The sequence below is a fragment of the Aquarana catesbeiana genome, linkage group LG03 (assembly GCF_042186555.1).
Source record: "Aquarana catesbeiana isolate 2022-GZ linkage group LG03, ASM4218655v1, whole genome shotgun sequence".
NCBI classification, from domain to species: Eukaryota; Metazoa; Chordata; class Amphibia; order Anura; family Ranidae; genus Aquarana; species Aquarana catesbeiana.
In genome coordinates, this window is record NC_133326.1 from 438,384,907 (window position 1) to 438,399,471 (window position 14,565).

General features: G+C 43.7%; 1 protein-coding gene across 3 annotated transcripts in view; it reads left to right on the forward strand.

The window, feature by feature from the left end:
* The window catches only part of JADE2 (jade family PHD finger 2), a 1,082,209-nt gene that overhangs the window by 974,485 nt on the left and 93,159 nt on the right, over positions 1–14,565 (forward strand). The gene's annotated exons all lie outside the window — the stretch shown is intronic.

Consider the following 14,565-nt stretch of genomic DNA (forward strand, 5'->3'; position numbering starts at 1 on the left):
TATGAAAGGACGTACCTGTACACAGTGGCGTCACTAGGGTTGGTGTCACCTGGTGCGGTAAAACATAGTGTCACCCCCCTCCTGTCTAGGCTGCCCAGTGCCCTGCAGGCAGCGCACGGTCATGGGCGCACCCCAAACCGGCCCCTGTAAATAATAGTAGGTTAGGGTAGGTATAGGGTGGTATAGTGGAATGCTAGGGTGATATAGTGGCAGGTTGGGGTAGTATAGGGTGGTGTAGGGCAGGTTAGAGTGGTATAGTGGCAGCACTATATGTAATCAGTGACAGGATGACATACTCTCATCCTGTGTGTAATTAAGTGGTAATTAATGCAAGTGATACTTAGATTAAACAGTGAGCAAAGTAAACAGGCAATCTCAAAAAGAGTTGAATGTAACACTATAAATGATTGGTGACAAGATGACGTGGTCGTATCTTACATATAATAGTATGATGTTTAGCGCAAAAAATGTTCATACAAAAATGAGCAAAATAGACAAACAATCAGAAATAAGTAAAAAATGTCCATAGTGCTGAGAAAATCTGTTGACATGTGCAAAACAGTATTCTTGAAGTGGGATGGAAAGAAGCGAGTGTAGATGGTAGTTTCTATTCAAAAGGAAACCTCATGTCGGAAGGTCATCCTCCTATTTGATGTGGATCCATACAAACATCCTGCAAACTACGGTGGTCCTGGACCGAATCTATCGGTTGGCCTTCCAGCACAGTACCTCAGGGATCCCCAAAGCTCGCATGACACTCCACCGTACGGTGACTGTGTCCATCCCCTCTGGTAAGAGTATTCACTTCTGCCACCTTTTATGCTGATTCGAGTGCATGAGGTTTCCTTTTGAATAGAAACTACCATCTACACTCGCTTCTTTCCATCCCACTTCAAGAATACTGTTTTGCACATGTCAACAGATTTTCTCAGCACTATGGACATTTTTTAGTTATTTCTGATTGTCTATTTTGCTCATTTTTGTATGAACATTATTTGCTCCAAACATCATACTATTATATATAAGATACGAGCACGTCATCTTGTCACCAATCATTTATAGTGTTATATTCATCTCTTTTTGAGATTGCCTGTTTACTTTGCTCACTGTTTAATCTAAGTATCACTTGCATTAATTACCACTTAATTACACACAGGATGAGAGTATGCCATCCTGTCACTGATTACATATAGTGCTGCATTCACCCATTATTTATATATTATCACTGCACGGTGCACCACACTGTTTTGATGCTGGCAGCTATTTTCCACAAGATTTTTTTACAATAAGCGCAATTATTCTTGAGTTTAGTTGTTAGTACTGGTATAGTGGCAGGTTGGGGTGGTATAGGGCAGGTTAAGGTTGTATAGTGGCAGGTTGAGGTGGTATATAGCAGGTTGTAGTGACAGTGTGCTCAGTCACTTACAGCATGCCTGCAGATGAAGACACCCAGGCTGCTGTGTCCTCGCCTCTTTCTACTTTTTCAGCTGCGGGATCAGCCAGAGTGAAGGAGTCTGTGGGAGGAGTGGAAAAGGCAGCCACACCCCCAGCTCCGGCCATTAACTCCAGCTGCCTCAGGAGATATTGGAGATCCTCAAGGGACAGCTTAACCTGACTGGGGAGTGTTACAGGCAGCCTCCCCTGCAGGGCTGGGTGCCCTGCTCTGCTGCAAGCAATATAGTATATGGTGTAGCACCCCCATAGCGACACCACTGCCTATACGTAATTTCGTGCAGTAGACAGTGGGGGCACACGCGCGCCGCTGGAGGCATGATCGTGCGCTGATTGGACACAGGGGATGCAATCAGTGGGTCCGGCGGACCGGATGTCTGCCGGGCATCCGGATCGCTCCCCAGAGAGAACACCGATCTGTGTCTTCATCCAGTCAGAGCACAGTTAGTAAGCACTAGCTAGGCACACAGTTAACCCTTTGGTCGTCCCTGATGTTAACCCCTTCCCTTCCAGTGTCATTAGTAGAGTAATAGTGCATAGTTTTAGCACTGATCACTGTAATAATGTCACTGGTTCCCAAAAAAATGTCAGGTGTCCGCCGTAATGTCACAGTCCCGCTAAAAATCGTTGATCGCCGGCAGTACTAGTAAAAAATAAAATAAACAAAAATGCCATACAAATATCCCATAGTTAGACGTGATAACTTTTGCACAAACCAATTAATATATGCTTCTTGGGATTTGTAGCAGAATACATATTGGCCTAAATTGAAGGAATTTGATTTTTTTTATCGGTTGTGTTTTATAGCAAAGTAAAAAATATTGTTTTTTTTTTTTCAAAATTGTCACTTTTTATTTATAGCACAAAAAATAAACCACAGAGGTGATCATATACCACCAAAAGAAAGCTCTATTTGTGGGAAAAAAGGACATCAATTTTATGTACATAGTAAGCGAAGTTGAAAAAAAGACACACGTTCATCAAGTCCAACCTATGTGTGTGATTTTATGTCAGTATTACATTGTATATCCCTGTATGTTGCGGTCGTTCACTGCCTGTGGAAGAGAATTTCACATCCTAACCGCTCTTACAGTAAAGAACCCTCTACGCAGTTTAAAGTTAAACCGCTTTTCTTCTAATTTTAGTGAATGGCCGCGTGTCTTATTAAATTCCCTTTCATGGAAATGTTTTATCCCTTTTGTGGGGTCACCAGTATTGTATTTGTACATTGAAATCATATCCCCTCTTAAATGTCTCCTCTCCAGAGAGAACAAGTTCACTGCTTGTAACCTTTCCTCATAACGAAGGTCCGCCAGTCCCTTTATTAGTTTTGTTGCCCTTCTCTGGACTCTCTCAAGTTCCAGCACATCTTTCCTGAGCACTGATGCCCAGAACAGGACAGCATACTCCAGGTGCCGCCAGACCAGAGTCTTGTAGATTGGAAGAATTATCGTTTTTATCTCTGGAGTTAATCCCCTTTTTAATGCATGCCAATATTCTGTTTGCCATTGCTGAGCCTGCAATCTACTAGGACCCCAAGGTCCTTTTCCATCCTAGATTCCCCCAGAGGATCTCCCCCTAGTGAGTAGATTGCATTCCTATTTTTGCCACCCAAATGCATTATTTTACATTTTTCTACATTAAACCTCATTTGCCCACCCCATTAATTTTTTCAAATCTTCTTGCAAGGTTTCCACATCCTGCAGAGAAGTTATTGCCCTGCTTAGCTTAGTATCATCCGCAAATGCAGAGATTGAGCTGTTTATTCCATCCTCCAGGTCTTTTATGAATAAATTAAATAGGATTGGTCCCAGGACAGAACCCTGGGGGACCCCACTTTCCACCTGGACCATTCCGAGTACTCCCCATTTATCACTACCCTCTGAACTCGCTCCTGTAGCCACTTTTCAATACATGTACTCACCCTATGGTCCATGCCAACATACCCTACTTTGTACACTAAACGTTTATGGGGAACTGTATCAAATGCTTTTTCAAAATCCAGATACACCACGTCTACGGGCCTTCCTTTATCTAGATGGCAGCTCACCTCCTCATAGAAGGTTAATAGATTGGTTTGGCAAGAATGATTCTTCATGAATCCATGCTCATTACTGCTAATGATACCGTTCTCATTACTAAAATGTTGTATATAGTCCCTTATCCCCTCCAAGAGCTTGCATACAATTGATGTTAGGCTAACTGGTCTGTAATTCCCAGGGATGTATCTTGGCCATTCTTTAACCACTTCAATACAGGGCACTTATACACCTTACTGCCCAGACCAATTTTCAGCTTTCAGTGCTGTCGCAGTTTGAATTACAATTGTGCAGTCATGCTACACTGTACCCAAACTAAATTTTTATCATTTTGTTCCCACAAATAGAGCTTTCTTTTGGTGGTATTTGATCACCTCTGTGTTTTTTATTTTTTGCTAAACAAATAAAAAAAGACCGAAAATTTTGATAAAAATAAAAGTGTTGCTTTGGTTTCTGTTAAAAAAATTGCAAAAAATTAAGTTTTCTCTTTCACTGATGGGCACTGATAAGGCGGCACTGACAGGCACTGATGCGGCTGCACCGATGAGGTGGCACCAATGAGCGGGCACTGATGGGTGGCACTGATGGGCATTGATAGGCGGCACTGATGGGCACTCATGGGTGGCACTGGTTGGCACTGATGGGCACTGATAGCGTGGCACTAATAGGCGGCACTGATAGGCGGTACTGCTGGGCTCTGATGGGCACTGATATGTGGCACTGATATGAGGCACTGATAGGCATCCCTGGTGGCACTGGCAGTGGTAGGCATTGGAGTGGGCACAGATTGGCAGCTGCCTGGGCACAGATTGGTATTTCCCTGGGGGTCTAGGGGGCATACCTGGTGGTCCAGTGTGGTGGCCATCCTGGTGGTCCTGGGCGGCTTCCCTGGTGGTCCTGGGCGGGATCCGAGGGGGGGCTAAGCTGATAAACAATCAGCAAAGACCCCCCCCCTGTCAGGAGAGCAGCCGATCGGCTCTCCTCTACTCGTGTCTGTCAGATTCAAGTGAGGAAAAGCCGATCACCGCTCTTCCTATTTACATTGTGATCAGCCGTGATTGGACACTGCTGATCACGTGGTAAAGAGTCTCCCTCAGAGACTCTTTACCTAGATCGGTGTTGCGGGGTGTCAGACTGACACACCGCAACAACGATCGCCACAATGCGCGCCCCCGGGGGCGTGCAGCGGCTCATTATCCTGATCACGTCATATGACGTCCGGTCAGGATAATGAAACCACTTTGCCGCCTTCATTTTGCTATATGGCGGGCGGCAAGTGGTTAAATATTGGGGCTACATTGGATTTTCTTAATGACATATCAATGTTAAGTTCTTTAAGTTTATTTCTAATTCTGTCTTCTGTTAGCCATGAGGGTGCTTCCTGTGACGTGTCATGAGGATAAAGATTGCAGTTTTGGTTACTGAAGCCCCCCCGCTTCCCTCGTGAAGACTGAGGAGAAGAATAAATTCAATACCTTTGCCTTCTCTCCATCCTTAGTAACCAGGTTCCCTTCATATTTCTTTATGGGACCAATATGATCTGACCCCTCTTTCTTGGGATTTTTTTTTACTCTCCTCTGCTATGTGCCTTTCGTGTTCTATCTTAGCCGGCCTGATTGCACCCTTACATTTCTTGTTGCATTCTTTGTAAAGTTGGAATGCTGATGATCCCTCAGGCTTGTATTTTTTGAAGGCCTTCTCCTTTGCTTTTCTATGCATTTTTACATTGGAGTTAAGCCACCCAGTACTTTTATTAGCTCTTTTAAATTTATTTCCCATTGGGATGCACTGGCTAATGCCCTTATTTAATATGCTCTTAAAGCATACCCATTTTCCTCTGTTCTTTGTTCCTAAGATTTTATCCCAATTATTATCTTCTAGCAAGGATCGTAGTTTAAGGAAGTTGGCTCTTGAAATTCAGTGTCTTTGTATTCCCCTTATGTTTACTATTTGTGTGATTTATACTAATACCAATTGACCTGTGATTGCTGTTTTCTAAATTGCCCCATATTTCCACATCCGTGATCAGGTCTGTAGTGTTGGTAATCAGTAGGTCTAGTAACGCTTTGTTTCTAGTTGGTGCATTTACCTACCGACCCATGAAATTGTCCTGCAAGACATTTAGGAACTGGCGAGCATTAGATGAATGCATGGTTCCTTCCACCCAGTCTATGTCTGGATAATTAAAATCCCCTATTATAATGACACTTCCCATTCTTGCCACTAATCCAAATTGTGATAGGAGGTCCGCCTCCTCCCTCTGGTTAGGGGGCCTATAGCATACTCCCAGTATTACTTTCCCCTTAGTTTCCTCCCTTTGTAGCTCTACCCATAAGGATTTCACCTCCTCCCTTGCTCCCTTAGGGATGTCATAGTGATTTGGGCACAGCGTCGCACGACCATGCAATTGTCAGTTAAAGTAACACAGTGCCGTATCGCAAAAAATGGCATGGTCATTAAGAGGGTAAAACCTTCCGGGGCTGGAAGATATTGACTTTTCCATGATTGCAGTCTTTCCTGTAGAGCTGACTTTTCAGATTTCACTGTTTGCATTCTCATAGTAGGTCATTATCTTACAAAGTGGTGCAGCAACCTTAGGGAAAAACAAATTCTCCCAGTAAAAATTCTGCTTCCTGCTCTCATACTTAAGTGCTTAAGGCCACTTTCATACTGTGGCGTTTTTCAGGTGCTTTTGGGCTAAAAATAGCACCTGAAAAACGCCTCTCCTGCAGCCCCAGTGTGAGAGCCTGAGTGCTTTCACACTGGAGCGGTGCGCTTGCAGGACAGGAAAAAAAGTCCTGCAAGCAGCATCTTTGGGGCATTGTGGGAGCAGTGAATACACCACTCCTAAAATGCCCCTGCCATTGAAATTAATGTCCAGCGATTTGCGGGCACTTTTAACCCTTTTTTGCCCGCTAGCGGGGGATAAAAATCGCCCCACTAGTGACCGAAAAGCACAGCTAAAACGACGCTAAAGTGCTGCTAAAATTAGCAACGCTTTACCACTAACGCCCCCCGCCCCAGTGTGAAAGTAGCCTTATGTTTGCATAGCTAAGTCATAGCCACCCCTCTGCACAAGTGTGCTTACACAGACATGCATTGCAGTGGAAGAGGGGGGTGTGTCAGACCAATTCTGTCACTTGGAGGTGATTTTTGAAAGTACCCGTGTCTAACTCTGCTGTTCTGCAATAACACATTTTCTATGTATCTATGTAAGGAAGTCATGGTTGTGACCCAAGCTTGGCTTCAAGCATGGCAGTTTTTGTTCATCTACTACATCTACTATGCTTGGGGAATGGAGAATGTTGTAGTTTATAGAAAGACAACAACATTGGGGGAGATTTACTTAAACTGCTGCACAAAGAAACTGGTGCAGCTGTGCATAGTAACCAGTCAGCTTCCAGGTTATTAGCTTAACTGAACTAGCTGAACTAGCTGAAGTTAGAAGCTCATTGGTTGCCATGCAGGGCTACACCAGATTCTGAGTGCTCCAGTTTTAGTACCCCCCCCCCCCCCATTTGTTTTTGTTTTCAGTTCACAGAAAGTGATAAAGTCACTGCATTTCTGGCAAGACGAACTATACATGAAAACTAATGCAATATATATCACATTTTTGTTAAGCTTAGCGATCTTTAAAATGGAACTCCAGCAATTTTTATTACAAACATACATTGGTCCCTTTTGACTCGGTGTAAATATCTATATCTAATATCGGGAGGCCACTGGGGATGCTAAAAATCACTGTGGTAGTCCATGCTACTAACACCATTCAGAGAACACCTTGTATTTTTTCAATTAATACAGGGAAGTATCTGGATTAGGTGGAGATTGTGATGTCATCCACTCCTCCTCCACCTTGTCCAATCAAATAACACCTTGTATTTATTGAAAACAAAATACAATGTGTTCTTTGAATGGTGGTGGTGCCAAGCAAGGTTCAGTGCTCAGACGAGAATCTGCTGGAGCAACATCCGGAAGATCAAGGCTATCACAGTATGTAACATGGACTACTACAGTGTTCTTCAGCATCCCCAGTGGCCCCCCGGATATCAAAAATGAACATTTTACCCAATGCTTCCGGCTAAATGCTGGCGCTGTCCAGAAGGCCCAGCAGCATTTATGCATTATATTTGGCTGTGTCTAATGGTCCGGTCTTTTTGGAAAGATGTTTCAGAGTGTATAAAAAAAGTGTACTCTGATCTCCATAACACTAACGGTGGATGTCTGTATGCTTGGTCTGGTCCAATTATTCGCTATGGAGAAATGAAAACAATGATATGGTTGTTGTTATTTTATTATGCCCGCTAGGACATCCTGCTCAAATAGAAGTCCCCAAAGGCACCCACACTTGACTTTTGAAAAACTCTGATAAATTCAACAATACCGCTGTTTAAATATACTTATGAGTCTAATGATCTGTACACACGATCGCACATTCCGACAACAAAATCCATGTTTTATTTCCGACGGATGTTGGCTCAAACTTGTCTTGCATACACACGGTCACACAAATCTTGTCGGAAATTCCAAACGTTAAGAACGCGGTGACGTACAACACGTAGGACGAGCTGAGAAAAATGAAGTTCAATAGCCAGTGCGGCTCTACTGCTTGATTCCGAGCATGCGTGGAACTTTGTGCGTCGGAATTGTGTACACACAATCGGAATTTACGAGAACGGATTTTGTTGTCGGAAAATTTGAGATTCAGATCTCAAATTTTGTGTGACGGTAATTCCGATGGAAAATATTCGATGGAGCCGACAACAAGCCTATTGGGCATACTCTGACAACAAGCTCCCATCGTACATTTTCTGTCGGAAAATACGACTGTTTGTACGGGGCATTAGGGTAAAAAAAGAGGGGACATTTGGGACTTTAAATGAAGCAAAAAGGCTATGCGGTGACGAAAAAAAAAAAAAAATCGATACATAATATTAAGTTTATTGGTACATATACACATGTTGAGTCATAACAAAATACAGTGAATAAATAGTAAAATGGAGGTATGGCTAGAAAGGTTGCACTAGATAAAGCACCTCATCCCGAAATAATTATATAGGAATTTGGGAGTTTAGAGGGATTATAGCGGTGCCAAAAGTAGGGAAGAAAGGGAGTTCAGATAAAATTAACAAAGATACTTTATTAGCAAAAATTAGCACATACAAAAAGACAGATCATTAAAATGGGTGCAGTTCACACATTAATTGATACAGAGCAATTACAGTGGAGTAGGCCTGGTGAGGAGGGCCTTCAAAACAGGTGCTCAATTCCTACATGTTTCGCCAAGACATTGGCTTCTTCAGGGAATAGTATGAGCCTGTAGCAACATTAAAGATCTATACATAGAAACAAAAAGGCAAAATGAGGAACAAGATAAAAGCAGGTAATGTTGAAGGTATAATACATAAAAATCATAAAACATAGATTAGGCTGTGTGGCTGAGCTAGATCCCCAATAGGAGGCCATAAACCCCCCCACCCCAAAGGACGTACCTGAAGGACAGACACCCAAAGCGAGGCACGGCAAGGGGCACCCCAGCCGGAGGCCAAACAGGTTACACCATATCTATGACTGCAGAGGGCATACAAAAGACCTGGCAATCAAATATTATACTATTAGGTGATATATATCAAGGAAACAAAAGAAAGGAAATAAAAACATAACCAGATGAGTGGGATAATTATTGCCACATCAGATCAATAGGGCTAACATAGCCGCTGTAACTTACAATTTAAAATGAATATGTTCCAAGGGGAACGCCTGAAGGAAGCTGGAGGGATATACTCAGAAACGAAATGGAGAGTATGGATGTTTATCTAAAGAATCCAAAACCAGTACAAATTAACCGTAGAAAAATGATAATTCAATTAAGAATAATTACATACACACAGTATGTAAAAGATAGGGGCAATGTTTAAAAAGAAGCTTACCCAGGAAGCAATTACAGGTAGATCAGAAATGTGAAAGGCACCCGGCAGGTACCCTGCACGTATATAGAAGGCATGGGATAGGATTAGTTTAGGCAGCAGCAAAGGTAATTAATTCTGAAATCCTGAAGTAAAACGAGTGATGTAAGCTCGTGGCCAAGGGGGAAGAGAAAGGTAGAATAATGAAGAGGGAGTGTAGAGCAGATAGAACGTACCATGAGAGTAATCCAACAATAGTGACAGGCGTTCCTCGCGTCCAGCTGACGATAGGACAGGCCGGCTTGTGTACGCCCCCCACACCTGATTGGCACAGCTGATCAAGTGTGCAGACGCAACGATGGGCTTCTGCGCATGCGCCCGCGGCGACATCCTCAGAGCCTACAAGGTCCAAGATGCACCGCAGGCAAATGCCCGAGTCACGTGACCCGCGTGGGGGCGGTCCGAGAGGCAAATGGAACAACGCTGTCAATCAAAGGAAGGACAGCGAATCCATGTACCTGGGCCAGATGGTGGGCGCGGGGCAGAGCAGCACGAAGCATTGGCACAGAAGCCTAGTGGGCAGACACTGAAGCGCTGCCCTGGGCGTCCATACAGTCAACAACAGTGCAAAATGAGAGGTCAAGGCAGGGGGCCATAGCCACACCACACCTGGGGGGAGAAAGGCGAACAGGCACAGCAATGAAGAAGGGAGCAAAGGGCCACCCGGGGAGAAGGAACGCGAGGGAGAGCGCCCGGGCAGAGACCCCCCCACCAGTTCCAGCACCCCAGGGAATGGAAGGGGAGTCCCAGGCGAGCCGCCCCGCGTAGGTCTAGCCACACAGACTAACAAGTTCATAGAAAATGACTGGGACCCAGGGGAAGATAAGGAAAGGAAAGGGAGGGAAAAACACAGAAAACACCACAACAAACAAAAAACACAGAAAACAGAAAAACTTTTCCACTTTGGGTCAGTTTGTGGTGTTTTCTGTGTTTTTCCCTCCCTTTCCTTTCCTTATCTTTCCCTGTCCTTCATCCCTCCCTTTTTCATTGTCCCCCTCCTCCCCTCCCCCTCCCTCCCCCTCCCTCCCCCTCCCCCTCCCTCCCCCTCCCCCTCCCTCCCCCTCCCTCCCCTTTTCCCCTTAGCCATGGAATGTTATCCTGATCTTTTTACACAACTACACCATATGTGCTAAGGACAATCTGTATTCATTTATCTCCATTAAGAGGTTTTTATTTTAGGCTCTTTTTTTTATTATTTACCAATTTTGTGATGTTATTTAAATGACAACTACATATGTATTAAGTGTCTCGTATTTTCTTTTTTTGTCCTCACTACCTTAATCATTTATTTATTTTCTTTGTGTTACTACTGGGTCCCAGTCATTTTCTATGAACTTGTTAGTCTGTGTGGCTAGACCTACGCGGGGCGACTTGCCTGGGACTCCCCTTCCATTCCTTAGGGTGCTGGAACTGGTGGGGGGGTCTCTGCCGGGCGCTCTCCCTCACGTTCCTTCTCCCCGGGTGGCCCTTTGCTCCCTTCTTCATTGCTGTGCCTGTTCGCCTTTCTCCCCCCAGGTGTGGTGTGGCTATGGCCCCCTGCCTTGACCTCTCATTTTGCACTGTTGACTGTATGGACGCCCAGGGCAGCACTTCAGTGTCTGCCCACTAGGCTTCTGTGCCAATGCTTCCTGCCGCTCTGCCCCGCGCCCACCATCTGGCCCAGGTACATGGATTCGCTGTCCTTCCTTTGATTGACAGCGTTGTTCCATTTGCCTCTCGGGCCGCCCCCACGCGGGTCATGCGACTCGGGCATTCGCCCGCGGTGCATCTTGGACCTTGTAGGCTCTGAGGATGTCGCCGAGGGCGCATGCGCAGAAGCCCATCGTTGCGTCCGCACACTTGATCAGCTGTGCCAATCAGGTATGGGGGGCGTACACAAGCCGGCCTGTCCTATCGTCAGCTGGACACGAGGAACGCCTGTCACTATTGTTGGATTACTCTCATGGTACGTTCTATCTGCTCTACACTCCCTCTTCATTATTCTACCTTTCTCTTCCCCTTTGGCCACGAGCTTACATCACTCGTTTTATTTCAGGATTTCAGAATTAATTACCTTTGCTGCTGCCTAAACTAATCCTATCCCATGCCTTCTATATACGTGCAGGGTACCTGCCGGGTGCCTTTCACATTTCTGATCCACCTTTAATTGCTTCCTGGGTAAGCTTCTTTTTAAACATTGCCCCTATCTTTTACATACTGTGTGTATGTAATTATTCTTAATTGAATTATCGTTTTTCTACAGTGAATTTGTACTGGTTTTGGATTCTTTAGATAAACATCCATACTCTCCATTTCGTTTCTGAGTATATCCCTCCAGCTTCCTTCAGGCGTTCCCCTTGGAACATATTCATTTTAAATTGTAAGTTACAGCGGCTATGTTAGCCCTATTGATCTGATGTGGCGATAATTATCCCACTCATCTGGTTATGTTTTTATTTCCTTTCTTTTGTTTCCTTGATATATATCACCTAATAGTATAATATTTGATTGCCAGGTCTTTTGTATGCCCTCTGCAGTCATAGATATGGTGTAACCTGTTTGGCCTCCGGCTGGGGTGCCCCTAGCCGTGCCTCGCTTTGGGTGTCTGTCCTTCAGGTACGTCCTTTGGGGCGGGGGGGTTTATGGCCTCCTATTGGGGATCTAGCTCAGCCACACAGCCTAATCTATGTTTTATGATTTTTATGTATTATACCTTCAAGATTACCTGCTTTTATCTTGTTCCTCATTTTGCCTTTTTGTTTCTATGTATAGATCTTTAATGTTGCTACAGGCTCATACTATTCCCTGAAGAAGCCAATGTCTTGGCGAAACATGTAGGAATTAAGCACCTGTTTTGAAGGCCCTCCTCACCAGGCCTACTCCACTGTAATTGCTCTGTATCAATTAATGTGTGAACTGCACCCATTTTAATGATCTGTCTTTTTGTATGTGCTAATTTTTGCTAATAAAGTATCTTTGTTAATTTTATCTGAACTCCCATTCTTCCCTACTTTTGGCACCGCTATAATCCCTCTAAACTCCCAAATTCCTATAAGTGAATAAATAGTATTGCTCATTAGTAACACATGGTACATATATATATATACACATACATATTGCTGCACCACCGTGGTGTGGGCGATGTTAGTTGGTAACCAAGACCTCTCTAAGTAATATAAAAAACTCAATAATTCTCCCACTTCACAAGACTCTGATCTGGCCGCGTCTAGAGTATGCCATCCAGTTCTGGGCACCAGTTTTTGTATGTCCATTTTTTGGCACCAGTCCTCAGGAAGGATGTACTGTAAATGGAGCGAGTACAGAGAAGGGCAACAAAGCTAATAAAGGGTCTGGAGGATATTAGTTATGAGAAAAGATTGCGAGCACTGAACTTATTCTCTCTGGAGAAGAGACGCTTGAGAGGGGATATGATTTCAATGTACAAATACCATACTGGTGACCCCACATCAGGGATAAAACTTTTCTGCGAAAGGGCATTTAAAAAGACTTGCGGCCATTCACTAAAGTTAGATGAAAAGCGATATAACCGAAAACTGCATAGAGGGTTCTTTACGGTAAGAGCAGTAAGAATGTGGAATTCTCTTCCACAAGCAGTGGTTTCAGCTGGTAGCATAGATAATTTAAAAAAACTATTAGATAGTCACCTAAACGACCACAACATACAGGGATATACAATGTAATATTGATATAAAAGCGCACACACACACAGGTTGGAATTGTGTCTTTTTTCAACCTTGCCAACTTTGTAACTATGTAATAATGAATCATGATTGAAAAAGCAAGTATGATCAGATGGTAGTGATAACGTAGCATCGAAAAATGCCTCTACGTGTTTCGTGGGTTCTTTCCACTCATCAGCAGCCGATGCAGGGTACATATACTTGTATCTGCAAAAAAGTGCATATATATGTAATCTGGTATTTGATGCAAAGTACCAGGGATGGAGGCATATGACACTACCCAGTCACTGCCTCATTTAAAGTCCCACTACCCCCCCTTCTCAATTAGTCTAGGGGTTGCCCCAGGAAATTTGCCAAAACTTTTGGACATCTGGGTTGACTCCTCAGCAACGAATCCTTTTGGGGATACCTTAACGTGATTCGCCCTCCCTCCATACCTTTACTTTATTGACCCATTGAGAGCACCTGCAAAGTGCCTATGCCTGTATCCAAAAAGACACCTTGATTGCCAAGAGTATATTTGTGCTAAACACTGTTTTTGGTTTGCTTTTTCCTTTCCTTTTTTCTTTTTTATGTTTTCTGTGTTTACCAAATAAGCCTGAGTATGCCCAATAGGCTTTGGTTTGTATCTTAAATTCAAATATTTAAAATGTTACTAAACCCAAAATCAGTCTGCATATGCAATAAAGCATGCTTGTTATACTCACTGTGGAACCTAAGGGTTAACCTTCTGCATTATGTAAAAAGGCTGTTTGATCCTGTATGCACAGATCTTCCTCTTCTTCCACTGACTCCAAAACAGGTCCGGATATGACAGAGTTACCGAAGTTAGGCTGCACATGCTCAGTTTGGTGTGTAGTGCTAGAGTTCCGCTTTATTTTGGCATTACCCTGAAAACAGCAGAGATATCTGTGTTGCTATACTCTCAGAAAAGAATCTGCAGCTTTTCACAATATGTTCGGACAAAAGTTTGTGAATAATAAATTACAAGTAACTCTTCCTATGGATTATTTATTATCAATGCTATACTGGTAAAGAGACTCATTTTGACCTATGTTTTATAAAATAGTAATTAACTATTACTCACAGAGTTCCTCTGTTACTAGTATACTTATAGCTTAGGGGTGTATTGAGGAGCGATTATTTTTATAAATACACACAGAATCATTCCGTGCAAAAAGGACAAAACAATTAAAAGGGGTTGTAAACATTCTATGCATTAAGTTGAAAAACCTTCTGTGGTGCAGCCACCCCAAGCCCCCCTTCTACTTACCACTCCCCGATCTTTCTCCGGCCAGGAACGAGCACACTGGTGTCTCGTGTCCTGATTGGATAGATTGATAGCAGCGCAGCCATTGGTTCCCGCTGCTGTCAATCAAATCCAATGACGTGGGCACCGGGGGGGGGGTGAGTCCTGCATTCTGTGTG